General features: G+C 41.0%; 1 protein-coding gene and 1 long non-coding RNA gene across 7 annotated transcripts in view; one reads left to right on the forward strand and one right to left on the reverse strand.

Annotated features, from left to right (window-relative positions):
- Nucleotides 1-14,822, reverse strand: part of KIRREL3 (kirre like nephrin family adhesion molecule 3) — an 846,407-nt gene that overhangs the window by 355,506 nt on the left and 476,079 nt on the right. The gene's annotated exons all lie outside the window — the stretch shown is intronic.
- Nucleotides 4,949-14,822, forward strand: part of LOC144584209 (uncharacterized) — a 103,660-nt gene continuing 93,786 nt past the window's right edge. Inside the window, exon 1 of the long non-coding RNA XR_013538320.1 lies at nucleotides 4,949-6,447. This is a non-coding gene — a long non-coding RNA (uncharacterized LOC144584209). The remainder of the gene's footprint in view (nucleotides 6,448-14,822) is intronic.

Consider the following 14,822-nt stretch of genomic DNA (forward strand, 5'->3'; position numbering starts at 1 on the left):
CTATGCTCATAGCTTTTTAAGGTGACTTGCAAAAAATAAATGGTATTAACTACCTGTTACTGTTGTTTTATGTAAGGCGGTAGCATGGTAAGGGAAGAAGTCAACCTGATTTATGCCTTTCATTAGGTGAAAAGAACATTGCTGGTTGGAAAGAAAATATCCTGAACTGCATTTACAGGTAGATATCATTCAGCATCATAGAAACACTCAAAGTGCAATAAAATCTATGCGACCCTTCGGAGATGTGCAGATGTCCAGATTTTGGAATCTTCTTACAGCGCTCTTGAAATATTTGAAAAACTGCTACCATAGAAGAGGACAAGAATGTGTTAATTTGTAAATCCATTGAACAGGACTGGACTTAATGTAGAGAAGATACAGCAGGCAAGATTCCAGCAGAACATTAGAAGAAATTGCATAGAACACAACTAAGTTCTCCAATTTCTTTAAACAAAAACTAGACAAACACTTGTTGCAGATTCCATGCCTTTGAATTTCCTATAAGAGATGGAAGATGGGTCTAAATGTCCTCTAACACCTCCCACCAAATCCATGATTGTATGCTTCTGTGATTATCACTCAGAAGACTTCCACCCACCCACCCACTTCTGACCAGAGAGAGGGGCACTTTCAGGGAAATAAATAAAAAAAATGTCTGAGCCTCAGGGAACACGAGTGATGAGATAATCTTCACTAGTCTTCAAAGCTCAGAACTGCAAAGCTGGAAGGGACCCTATGGATCATCATGTCCAGCCCCTGTCAAGGAGGCACAGTGGGGAATCGAACTCCCAAACTCTGGCTCCACAATTGAATGCCTAAACCACTGAGCTAGACCTGAAGCAGCAGCCAGTTTAGGGGCTGCATGGCCAACAAAGTTCCTCTCTTCAGCAGATGGAAACTACTGGGGATTTCATAAGGAAACATCAGAAAGCAACCACCATTTTTACGATATTCTGATGCTTCTCTCAGTATAGATGCAGGGAGAACTTTTTCCCTTGCCTTGTGCCAAAGCTCTTCTCATACTTGGCTTGCAAGCTTCTGGAGCCAATGACATCCAGATGCCACAATGTGAGGTGCATCACGATGGCTCTGAGTGCTTGCAAACTTGATATGAAGTCATGGAATCAACAGATGAGGTTCCTATCAGTGGTATGGTTGTTTCCTAAGAAATAGTGCTACATAAGGAACATCACATTTTCTTCACGTAGCACTGACGGTACATTCATGCACTGAGCCTCACAAGATCGTGCATCTGATATGAAAATTGGCCTAACTTATGGCTTAGACGCTGAGTGTATTGTAGAGGATTTGTTTATGAAAGACAGGAGAAATCATTCCAAAATTATTTGTTGAACACTGGAGGGAAATGAAAAACAGAACTACAGCCCAGATGTCTGTCTTCATTAATTGTTGAATGTTGCAAATATAATCTTCTCTACTAATGCAGTTATTCTCTGCCTGGTTTCTGTATTTAAAACCACATGCAGAATGGACGTGTGTTGGGGGGAAATCAAATTTGCTGGGGCAGTGATTTCCATTTTGACCCTTCTATTTACCAACAACAATCTCTGTTGCTGTTTCTGCTGAGGCTGTTATTGGTTCCAACTTGGAAAAGGTGCTACCCCTAACCTTTTTAGGTATCTGAGACAAAAAGAAGGGTTTGCAGTAATCATAATAATTTTTAAAAAGCTGTTTGCGGCACAGTGCCTTATGCAACTCTATAAATTATTTGGCATCCAGCTGCCAGCTCCAACTAAGCCCAATATTGCCTGCAGTAATTATTTGGATCAAATGCCGTTTATCTGCTTCATATTTGTGTTGTTGTGCTCTCTGGTAACTTATAAATGTCATTGCAATGTTTATTTGTTATAATGAAACTTAATGGTGTTTCAAACCAATGGCTATGCTTGTGGGCTGCAGGTTTGAAATAATCTCTTCATCTCAGGAGCAGGAAGCCTTAAGATAACATTAAATTTACCCTATAGGAATTGAAGATGTATGCATAGACATATTCATGACGGTACGTTATTCATCAGAGAGATGACTAGCAATCAGCTCCAATGCCTAAAGGCTATGGGCTGAAAGCATTGTCACTCACTGGAAGCAAATTCTTTCTGCCCAAATGGGAATAGTTGACAAGCTATAAGCCTACATTGTACTCAATCTGGTTTTATTACACCTCCGGAAGAATTCTGGGGAGAGCTGGATGCGAGATGGCTGCTGGGGGAAAAGATAGTGGCTGCTAGGAGAAAGCACAGAGCACTGATGCTTCCCTAAACAGAAGTACTTATATTCCATATTGAATGTGCATCATTCTATTTCACATTGGGTATGCCAGCCCTACTCAGTTTTCTGCATGTGTTGGATACATGGGAGGGGAAACAGAGCCACACCAAATAACTTTACCCTTTGACTACCCATGTGTCAACCAGCCCTTCCCCCTAGCATTCATATACAGCAGACCTGGGCAAAGTGTGGCCCGAGGGCCACATATGGCCCATGAGCCACTCCTGTCCAGCCAGCGGACAGTTTTGAATATCAAAACCATTTATAGCTTTTTGTCTAAAGTTGATCAGTTGCTTATCTTTAGGTAAAGGTAAAGGTTCCCCTTGACATTTTTAGTTCAGTCGTGTCCGACTCTAGGGGGCAGTGTTCATCTCGTTTTCAAGCCGTAGAGCCAGCGCTTATTCAAAGACAGTTTCCGTTGTCACATGGCCAGCGTGACGAGGGAACGCCGTTTTACCTTCCAACTGAGGTGGTACCTATTTATCTACTTGCATTTGCATGCTTTCAAACTGCTAGGTTGGTGAGGAGCTGGGACAAAGCGATGGGAGCTCACTCCATTGCGTGGATTCAATCTTACGACTGCTGGTCTTCTGACCCTGCAGCACAGGCTTCTGCAGTTTAGCCTGCAGCGCCACCACGTCCAGACATGCTTATCTTTAACATACCTCAAAAAAACCTCTTTAGTATTTGTGAAGATTAACAAGTTTAAAATAAAAACAAACATAACATCACTGTTTCATTTTATTTTTAAGTAAAGTTGGTTTGGCCCACGAACACAGTTCAGATTTTTCATGTGGTCCCCCTATAGAAATTAATTGCCCACCTCTGATATACAGTGATGCCTCGCAAGACGAAATTAATTCGTTCCGCGAGTCGTGTCCTATTGCAACAATTTTGTCTTGTGAAGCATGGTACTAACAGTTGTGCGATTTAAAACAAACCCCAAAAAGGAAAAAATTCATCTTGCGAAGCATGGCCATAGAAAAATTCATCTTGCAAGTCACCAAAAAAAAATCGCAAGACGCTTTTGTCTTGTGAGTTTTTCGTTGTGTGAGACATTTGTCTTGTGAGGCATCACTGTACAGTATACAGCTGTGTGTGTGAAGGCCCTGTTCCGTTAAGCTATGAAGGCTCTTTCCTTGTATTCACATGGTACGTGCGGACACCAGGAGATGGTGGGGCTACTCAATGTGGCCTCCATTGCCTCCTTCATGTTTGTCTAATGATACAAACTTATGTAGCCCATCCGGGGAGGTGGGGACTGCTTTTACTGCAGTGAAGCAAGGGCGAAACTAACACGAAAGGAAAAGCAAGGAAGATCCATAGCTGCAAAGTCAATTTGTGGCTCAGAATCAGGAAGGTTATTTGACAGGGATTGTCACAGACATAAAATATGTCAATTTCTTTGTTACAATTCTCTGGTAACAAAAGATTTCAGGTTTTGTATTCAACCAATAGGTACCTCTAAACCATTAATCTTCACTCTTGGTGACATTTAATTAGAGATTTGTTTTAACAGTATAGAAGAGAAAACCAGGCATCTTTCACTAGTCTGCTCAGCATACAAGAAATGTCACTTTCTGAGCATTCAGATTTCAAGAAGGGAGACAGCCGAGAGGGGAAAGGGGACAAAATGGCTGCCTGTATTCTTTGTATCTCAGCAGAGATTAGGCCAGTCCTTGGGACTGCCAGAAAGGTCTAATAAAGGCTTTTATATGAAGCTGTGGAAAACTGATGACAACACTGAGGTAGGCAGATTCAAGGCCTGAATCCGATGGTGAAAACCGCCAGATGGGATGGCAAAGTTGTGAGGCGGAGACAGGTTATTTCTTCAACAGCTTCTAATAATATAGATGCCCTTTGCAATTTTGAAAGCAAAACTCAGCCAGACTTAAAAAAAAAAACACCACAGAAAAATACAATTTAATGATCACCCATCTTGAAACTCAATAAGCTGACAGGAACAAATTTGGGGGGGGGGAACTATAGTTTCGCTTGTCATCTGTCCTTATGGGATGAAAAACCAATATATATATATATATATATGTATAAAACACCTGTAACACTCTGACAATTTCTCCCCTTGAGGTTTCTCTAGACTACAGAAATTTACCCATCTCAATCTATCCTTAGAATAGACAACTCCTGTGTCCCTTCCATTTGTATTGTTAGTGTTCTGGTCCTAGCAACATCTTCCCTTGATAAGCTGTGGTGGTGAACCATGACTCCACGCAGTGGTCCCAGAGAGGACGTATCAAGCCTACGTAAGGAAGCCACATTACTAATGCTTCATTACCTCAGCATCTATTGGAGCAAAATGCTCACCAATAGTTAATACTGGTTGACCAAGGGGAGTTTTTTTTAAAGGAGTTGTTTTGTTCTCTTGTTCTACTTGTGTTTTTAATTTGCTCTTATTTATGAGTGTTAATGTGATATCTGTTTAATGCTCTTTTAATATTGTAACAATTTATTATTCAGTTTTTCACTTTTTTTTTCTTAAGCCACCTTGGATCCATAGGAGAAAGGCAGCAGACAATCTCTCAGACCAGATAGGCGGGATAATAAATGAACGAACGAACGAACGAACGAACGAACGAACGAACGAACGAACGAACGAACGAACGAACGAATAAATAAATAAATAAATAAATAAATAAACCATCTCTCAAAAAGGTGCTTCCTTTGAGCCTCGTAGTAGCAACTATTTATCAGCCTTCCTTAACCAAATGCTTTAAACTACAGCTCCCACAATTCCAGTGGTCCTGTTGACTGTGCAGGATACCCCAGAATAGCAGAACAGTATCAGGTTGGGAAAGGCTTTTATTCACCAGGTCAGCCCCAGGCGTTAGAACTGTAATAATACAGGAAGGAATAAAAACTCCCAGAAGCCTTCACCACTAGCTGTGCTGGCCAGGATCCTGGGAATTGTAGTCTGAGAACATCTGAGGAACCAAGGCTGGGAAGCATTAATCTAGTCTCAAGTGCCTTTGGAAAGCCCACCAGCAGGATGTGAAGGCAATAACCATCTTCTGCTGATGATAAATTGCACCGCTTCAAAATGTATGGCCTGTCCAAAATTTCTGCTCATTGAGCACTTCATAAGAGGATTCTGAACTGTGATCCTTTTCCAGAAACACAGCCCCTTTGACATGAGTTTGTAGCTGGGTTCTAAAGTCAGATCATTGTAAAGATCAATGGTATGAGATAACTCTGCTATGACAGCTGAATTGTTGGGAGCTTGCCAGTGAAAGCTAAGAGTAGAGATGGAAGATGATTGCATTTTTGGTTCCTTTTAAATATGAGCTCACCAACTTTTGCAAATTACTTTATATCTGGAATGCAAAGAAATTGAGATTTTTACATCTTAAAAAACCACACCCAACAGAATGTGGAAGAAACTCCGATAGAAAGATTCATCCTGGTAGCTCCAGGACTTCAAGCACTTATCTGTTAAAAGTCTGGATTACTTAAACATTGGCAACAGGACAGGATCCTCGATCACAACTCACACTTCATCTCCTAGATTAGACCTCTGGGTAGAGTGGGCGGCATATAAATTAAAAAATAAATAAATAAATAAAGAGACTCAGAAGGGACAGCCGGGAGACTGCCATTGCTAACCTCTGATTGTCTTACATCTAAGATTCTTGCCCCATGTTGCCTAATGCAAAGATCAAACTTGCTTAAGTTTTCAGACCAAGATACAGTGGGGTCTCTACTTAAGAACTTAATCCGTATTGGAAGGTGGTTCTCAAGTTGAAAAGTTCTTATGTTGAATCTGCATTTCCCATAGGAATGCATTGAAAACCATTTAATCCGTATCTGCTCTTTTCCGTCCATAGAAACTACAGTGGAACCTCTACTTAAGAACTTAATCCGTTTTGGAATGGTGTTCTTAAGTTGAAACGTTCTTAGGTTGAAGCAAAATTTCCCATAGGAATGGGCTGAAAACCAATTAATCCGTTCTGGCTGTTTTTTTTTTTTTTTTTGTTATGTAGAGGTGCGTTCGTACATTGAAGCATTAGTTCCCATAGGAACTAATGCAAAGCTGGTTAATACGTACTCTACCACTAGGGGGAGAATTTTTTTAAAACCTAAGATGACCTAAGGTTAAAAAAAGAGCAGGAAAGTTTTTTTTTCCTGTTCTTATCTTGGATTTCTGTTCTCAGGTAGAAGCAAAATTTAGCAAATGGAGCTGTTCTTAAGTTGGATTGTTTTTAAGTAGGGACGTTCTTAAGTAGAGACCCCACTGTAGTGATTTGGTGTGCTGGAATATAACCCACAGTGCAGGAAATGTATGTGGCCATGTGCACAAAATATACAGTCATTTCAACATGTGCTAATCCATGGCTGTCATTTTGAGCTCAAGATGAAGGTCTTCAAGGCAAACAATGGCAAAGAATAACTGAACTCTTGATGATAATTTCAGCCTGAGTTCCTGTGAGAGGCTAAGACAGATTGCGGGAGGATTTATTGCACCACTTTAAGTTGGCTTAATGATATAAACAGGTCTGCAATAGCTGGTTCTGGTCCAGTAGAGGCTGAGTCAATGGAGTGACCTGCATTGCTCATAAAATATTACCCTCTGGGAAACAGTTTATCACAGTAGCCAGAGCCATGGCTGTGGATATGAAGGGGGCCATGGCCCTTAACAGAAAGGACAATTATACCTGAATGTGTGCTATTAAGGCAACCCTGGTACCTTATTAGACTATTTTCGAGAGAAAACATAAGCGTAACAAAAGGAGAAAAGTATCCATACATGAAAAGGCTAACCTTTTGCTTAATCGGCCATTTTACTATGCAATCTGGGGCGATTCAGGTTTATTACCAAAAGCAAACATGAATGCAAAACATTTGACTCCTTTACTACTTTGTGTTTATGTATAGGTTTTCACCAGAACACATTATCTTCAGTCACTGAATTTCAAAGCCCCAAACTCTAAATAAGTAAAGTAGGCGTGATAGGTGCCTTCTAAGCTAATATTATACTCTTCACTATTAGGGATCTTTGGGGAATCTGATCTTCCTAAACTTCATCCCAAAGCATCACACAGAAATTAAAGAGCCGTGGGGTCTGATAGAGCCCTATGGAATCCCATAATATATGTGCCATGGAATATAAGAGAACCCCCTCCCCCAGTGTTTCCTTCTCAAAATAGTTCTTTCCAAAATTAAGAATGGGGCCACTGCTCTGTACACCGAACTCACATGGCTAATTCAATAAGGCAGATACCATAGGAGATATTATCAAGTAAGGTCAAGCAGAACTAAGAGGTTGCATTCCCCATATTTTCCCTGACAAATGGACTCTACCATGGAAATCATAAGTCTTTAATTTAATCCCTAATATTTTGACTAATTCTCCAAACCAGTCCTGCTTTCATGGCAAAAACTTCTCTCTTTCTCTCCAGTGTTAGGGTTGTTAAGTCAAGAATATGTTATTCACTCAGATTTTAGGGCCCAAACTTGAGAGGAGAAGGTGGGCCTTTGGGGTACCATGAGGAGAGGGCTTGTGATAGCCAAAGAGTGGGTCCTTGTTATGTCACAGAGGTGAAGCAGACAAGGGAAGAGGGCAAAGCAAATACAATAAACAGACATATTTGCGCTGAGATATGTTAGGCTGGCTTCAGCTAGCAATAACACGGATGGGTGCCTTGGCTTTGAAGCCACCCCATAGCAGAATGAAACTTTCGCCTTCCCCAACCCTTCATCTGACCAAGATTTGACTTCCTGCCTGGAGACACATTGTCGTCGTTTAGTTGTGTCTGACTCTTCGTGACCCCATGGACCAGAGCATAACAGGCCCTCCTATCTTCCACTGCCGCCTGGAGTTGTGTCAAATTCATGTTGGTTGCTACAATGACACATAGTGACTCCCTAAGACTTCATCTACTATTTTGAGACCTGGCAGCCCTACTAATGAAAAAACTGGCCCTGTTTAGAAGGGGGCGAAGCGCCATTAAATTGCAGGCATGTCCCTCTCCCATCTTGTGCAAGGTTCTCTCCATCAACCTGGCAACTGCGAGGCAGAGCAGAAAGGAATAAATAATATGAATAGCACAAAGCGAGGGGTGTAGCCTGGAGAGAGCACATGGTGAGGGCTGGAGGTTATGATGCCAAAATTCTGCACAGCTTCACTTGAATATTTTACCTGCTCAGACATTATAATTATTCAGGTATGCCTAACAGGTTTCACCAGGATGCATCTAGATGTAGCCTTTGCCAGTTCAAGAGGGTCCCTTCTCTTACAGCTAGACTGGCAGGAGTTCGTCGCCACCTGACAGCAGACAATAGAAAATGTTCTTTGTTTTTCATTCAGGTTTAACTTGCATTGTTGACTCACTTGAGCAACGTGGATGCGAAGGAGCAGCAAGAGATTCCCCGATGGAACAACCTGCTCATAAAGACATGTTTTAAACAAAGACTAGTTTTAAACAAATTCATGGGTGCTCACTGTGGTAGCCTCCCCCCCCCCCGGGTTTCCATTAGAATTCCCTTTGGTGGATGAAGAACAAAAGGCTCCACTCAGCTGATACAGGAGCTGCCTCTCCTAATGATTTGCAATTTCATCTCACTGGCAAGATGAAAGTGACAGCGCTGAGAATAACATAAGCTCTCCCAACTTACAGCTGACAAGTGGCAGAGCAGGCGGCACCTTCATTTCCAGTGACAGCAGCAGAGGAAAAAGAAAAAGTTGGGTTGGCACTCAGATCCCCACTCTAGAAAAAACCTAATTTAGGGATAGGTGAGAATTCCCTGCCTTTGAAACTACTGTTTGCTTTACTTGACAATCACACACGTGTGTGTGTGGAGAGCGAATTGAAAATTAAAAGCTGGAGGATTCTCAGGATAACCTAGTTCCCTTGGATCACGATACATGAAGCGAGATTTAGGCTGAATATCAGGGAAAACTTCTTAACTGTTAGAGTAGCACAGCAATGAAACCAATTACCTTGGGGAGGTGGTGAGCACTCCAGTGCTAGAGGCATTGAAGGGAAAATTGGACGACCATCTGCCAGATCTACTTTGATTTAGATTCCTGAATTAAGCAGGGGGTTGGACTTGATGGCCTTACGGATCCCTCCCAACTCAATTATTCTATGATTCCATGAATCTGTGAATTGGCTAATGTGAAGTCAGTGGTGTTGAGGAAGAAATGGTTACACAAGGATCATAAGGAATATAAGAAGAGCTGTGTTGGAGCAAGCCATGGGCCCATCTAGTCCAGCTCCCTGTATCTCACAGTGGCCCCACCAGACGCCTCTGTCTCCTGATCGCCCTCCCCTGCATCTGGCATCTTGAGGTCCCCTCTCTTTAAAGCCTGGAGATTAGACATCCCCCATCATGGCTTGTAACCTGTAACCCCGCCTAGAGTGGTTGCAATGACCAGATAGGCAGGGTATGTATGTATGTATGTATGTATGTATGTATGTATGTATGTATGTATGTATGTATGTATGTATGTATGTATGTATGTATGTATGTATAAATAAATAAATAAATAAATAAATAAATAAATTTTATTTATTTATTTATTTATTTATTTATTTATTTAATTAATTAATTAATTAATTAATTTATATGCCACCCACACTACCCAAAGGTAAATAAATAACCTGCAATGGACTTTTCCTCCAGAAATCTGTCCAATGCCCTTTTAAAGGCATCTAGGCCAGATGCCATCACCACATCCTGTGGCAAGGAGTTCCACAGGTTCTCTGATTCCATCCTTGGAAGTGGGTCTGGTGGGCTTTAACAAGGAAAACCTAACTATAGGCAGGAGAAGAAAATAAAAAAACTGCTTTTGGACTTCAACTCCCAGAACTCCCCAACTAGCATGGCAGCTAGTCATGTTGGATGAGGAATTCTAGATGTTTTAGTCCTATAAAGTAACTTTCCAAAGTTGTCCATCTGAGAGCAGTTCTTTGCAGTTTCCTTAAATAAGTGGAGGCTTAAGCTTTGCCAATGATTTTTGCCCCAACTACAACATGCATAACCTTCAGAGTTTCTTGCTGAAGAAGCTAATAAGCATTTGAAGCTAAGAGCAAACTTGCATTGACAAATCATTCAGTCTCCAAAACTGTTTTCTCAATAGCAATTTTCTTCTCCACCTTTGTTTTGCCTTTGCAGGATTTAAATGCCTTGATTGTGCCTTCCTCAGGCTTATGACAAACTCTGCAGTTATGAGGCTCCCTCCCTCCCTCTCTCCTTCTTTCAAGTTTTCATTATAAAATTTGGAAGGAGGGGAAACAGAGAGAGAGAGGGATACCAAATTAGTGGGAAAACAAATGGAAGCAGGGAAGCTTTCTCTCTGTTGACAACAGTCACCCTATTAGATTCCTTTAAGCAGGACAAATAAGCCACTCGACTGCACAAGTGGGTTTTTATTTTTATTCTAAATTAGAAACAAAATAATTGCTGCCTCGCCTTTAATGGACACACCAGTTAATTGTTCTAATAGCTCACTGACTTTGGGGAGGAGAAGGGGGTGAATATATGCAAATGTGTGCGCCTGGCTTCCCATTTTACCAGTTGTTCTGTTTAGACCGCGCAACATTTTACAAACCCAGCTTGAACTCCTTCCTTCCGTTGTCTGCTCTGCGGTGCAGGGCGGCTGTTCCAGATCAATTATTAATATGCAAGAGTTATAATTATTTGGAAGGCTGGTACAGGATAATTATAAACCATAAAACAGCTTTCACCCACCTACATAAGCACTTCCCTCCCCCCCTTGCTGCCCCACCAGATTTGCATCGTATCTATGATTTGCTAGGGGTTCAAGGAGGAAATTAAACTACAGTAACAATAAGACAGAGATATTTCTTGTGAAGTTAGCGTACTGCTATCCTGATAGCCCCTGCCTCATAGATGGGGAACTCTGGACTCACCAGATGTTTTGGCATAAAGCACCCAGAAGCCTAACAAACATGATGGGTTGAAAGAGACCATGGCGAGCTTAGTCCATAACATTTGGAGGTCCAGAACATCTGTGCCCCGTGCTCTACTACGTTGTAAACCCACCTTCCATACGTTGGTGTGCATAAAAAAGGAACATCCCCTCTAGTGCAGGGATGCGAATCCTTGTTTGACATATCTTTTCACATGAAGATAAAGAAGTGCAAAAATATTCTCTTTGTTCTGCAAGAGAGTGAAGTATATGGTGGCATTCTTGACAAGAGAAGAATGAGAATGCTTGCATTATGGGTGTGAAACTTAAATAAAAGTGTGCAAATAATGACACAACGCAGCAACACAATTTGCTCTAAACAAGGTGGCTTAATGCTTTTTTTGCATGAGCCTTTAAAGACGAGAAGGCTCAGAAATTTGTTGCTGCTGCTGTCTTTAACAATAAGTCTCTAGGTTCTGTGCTTTTCTTATTCAAATAGAGCCAAGAAAAATTCTCACCCATTCATAACAGCGCACAGGAGAAAGCTGTCTTGAGTAATTCAAGCAATCTTGCCACTGCATATGTAATACATGTGCTGTAATTCTAAATTCTAGACTTGTCTCATCTGGGAACACTTGATCCCAAAACTGTGTATCTGCAACATGCATCTATTGAAAACAACAGAACAAAAAACATCCTTCAAGAGAGTAAAGGTGAGATTTTCGATAGTATCTATTAAAAGTGTGGTGCCATCCTGTATGTGTGTGAGAGAGATGTGTGTGTGACACAGCAATCATGCAAGAAATGCACTCTCTGGCAAGGTGTTCATCACACAAGAGGTTGCCTCTTTGATTCTGAAAAAAAATGTGCAACAGGTCACTTGACAGAGATGACCCCTGAGAGCATGAAGTAGAGATATGCCCATTTTTTTAATTACTATTATTCTCATCTACAAAATTCTCCCAGTATTACTAAGGAAGAATTCCTGAGAGTTCTAGCAAACAGACACCTGCATATTTACCTTTATTTCACTCACCTAAAGAAAAGCCTAGGCTTCTGCTAGGCCTTATTTCATGCCTCAGGGCTTCCTGAGAGGAAGCTGCTGCAACGCTTTCTGGGGGGATGATAGCCTCCTTGCACTTTGTTCTCTACAGGGGGACACCTCCTGAAGGCACAACTTCCCCTCCCGAAGCACTGCAGCGCCCAGGCAGGAAATAAGGCCTAGAAGAGGCCTCGGCCTTTCCCTAGGTGAGTAAAAGTTGTCTGCAGATGTGTGTTTATGGACATTCCTGTGATATGGCCTTGGTGATTCTTAGAAAATTCTATGATTTGGAGTCTAACTCCCCTTCCCCCCCAAAAAAACATGAATGGTATGTCCTTACTTAGCACAATAGAATTGTAATTGTTTCATCCAAGCTTTTTGCCCACCTTTAGAAGAATTTGGCTGGATTGGCAGAGGTTGGGAGTTCAAATTCCCACTTGTACCTCCAGTCTGGCCTTCAGCAAGCTGTACAGTCCCAGGGTGTATCTCCCCCCCCCCCAAAAAAAATAAGGGAATGGTAAAGGGTCACCATAAGTCAGAATTGACTTGACAGCACACAGTTATTATTATTAGAAGAACCAGGAATTTGGTACATACTTTCATATGTGGTGGGAATGTGAAAAAGTACAAAGATTTTGGAAACATATTTTTAAAGAATTCAGTGAGATATGTGGAAAAGACATGGAATTGAATCCTGAGATTGCTTTGTTATCAATATTTGGGAATGTGGAATATGATAAGATGGTTAAAGAATTGATAACTAATTTATTAACAGCAGCGAGATTAATAACAGCTAGGCAATGGAAATCAAAATCTGAATTTCAAATGGATGAATGGTATAGTGAAATATGGAATATAGCTCTAAATGATAAATTAACTTATAATTTAAAGGTTAAGAAAGGAGAGTTGTAAAAGAATAGTTTTTTACGAAATATGGGGCAGATTCTTGGAATATGTATTAACAAGAGGAAAGGGGAAAGCTCCAAATCAAGAATCAATGCAGTTCTGGGGAAGAGCACAATAAAAGGAGAGGAAGAATATAAATGGAGGAATAAGATTATAGCAAGAGGTCCCATCTACGGTGGTGGGGAACACAGTTATATTGTATTTTGATTTGTGTATTTTATGTTTATGTTTTAGATAAATAAAAACTAAAAAAAAGAAGAACCAGGAGCAGTGAAATGAAAACACTCTTTAGCAGTCCAGCTGTGTGAAGCAGAGTCATATTACTTGCTGTGCTCTTGGCTGAAAGAAGATACATAATGATAAATTCTCTGTGTATAGCTCTTTGTTTTGATGTAGTCTTGAGTTATACATCAATCTATGCAGAGATTATAAGGAATATATGGCAAATCATTAACACCACCTCATGGCCCCAGTACATTCTGCTTGTCTTACATTGAAGTGTATGGGCATGTGATAGTTTGTGTACTTATTGCGCTTCAGAGTTGTTAATGTGCATGACAGTATAGGTTATTTATGTGAATAATTAATGATGCTCCCTCATCCTGAGTGGGTGGTGATTGCTACATATATCTCAGAATTCTTCACACTAGGGATGTCAGTAAGAGAGCACAATCTGGTCCACCTCCCACTAAAATTACTTCTCAAGTAGCTGAACATATTTGTTGCTCAATGGAAAAAGTGACTTTCGAGATACACTTTTACTAGTTCTACTGGTATACTAACAGACAGATTCATATCAAGCAAGCCACAAGTTCATGCGCCTCCCTTTCTTTCTTTCTTTCTTTCTTTCTTTCTTTCTTTCGTCTCGCCTACCTACCTCTTTTAATGGGAATATGACCTTGGATCCATGATGAGAGGCCAAATGTTTTAGACTAAAACCCACACCGTCTTTTGCCATTAATCATGCTGGGGATTGTAAACTAAAACATCAAGAGGGCAAAGTGCTACCCCTGTTGACACATATGCACTGTTGGGGGCTCTGCAATCTGTTCTTCCCAAGGTGGATAGGTCGCACAAGTGAGATCTGTTTCCCAGTCATTTACTTGTGTGCATCTTTAAGTTAAATGTTACCCACTGGAAAAAAAAAGTATCTGAATGGCTTACTCTAGTATTCTTCCTTCTTTTTAAGCTCTGTAGACAAAAGCTCTGGAAAACATTAAAGCCTCTGGTGCTCTTAAATTCTGACAAGTTGCTTCTAACTATGATGACCCTAAAAGGGGTTTTGAGGTATGAGGGATGTTTAAGGAGTAGATTACCATTAGCACCATTTCCTTCCTCCAATGAATTGGCTCAGTGGGGATTTTAACTCCAGTCTCCTGAATCCTTCTGAGGCAGTCTGTCTGTTACATCACACTGCACCTACCACGGCCTATGTAGATGATCAGAAAAGCCAAACAATGAAGGAACTGCTAGGGAGGGAGCAACACTTTGTCCCTTCTACACCTCTGATCTTCCAGCAAGGAAGGAGACTTCAATCATGGCCCCATGGGTCCCTCACACTTAAACCTCTAAATGCCTTTGTGATGGCATAAGTGCTCTGTCCTTGGGGACTGTGTGCACTGGAAACAGATTATTCATCCGATTCAGCAAGGCCATGCGTGATATTTTTAAAACATAAATGTACAACTGTAGAAGACA

This window comes from Pogona vitticeps, chromosome 8 (assembly GCF_051106095.1).
Source record: "Pogona vitticeps strain Pit_001003342236 chromosome 8, PviZW2.1, whole genome shotgun sequence".
Lineage (NCBI taxonomy): Eukaryota > Metazoa > Chordata > Lepidosauria > Squamata > Agamidae > Pogona > Pogona vitticeps.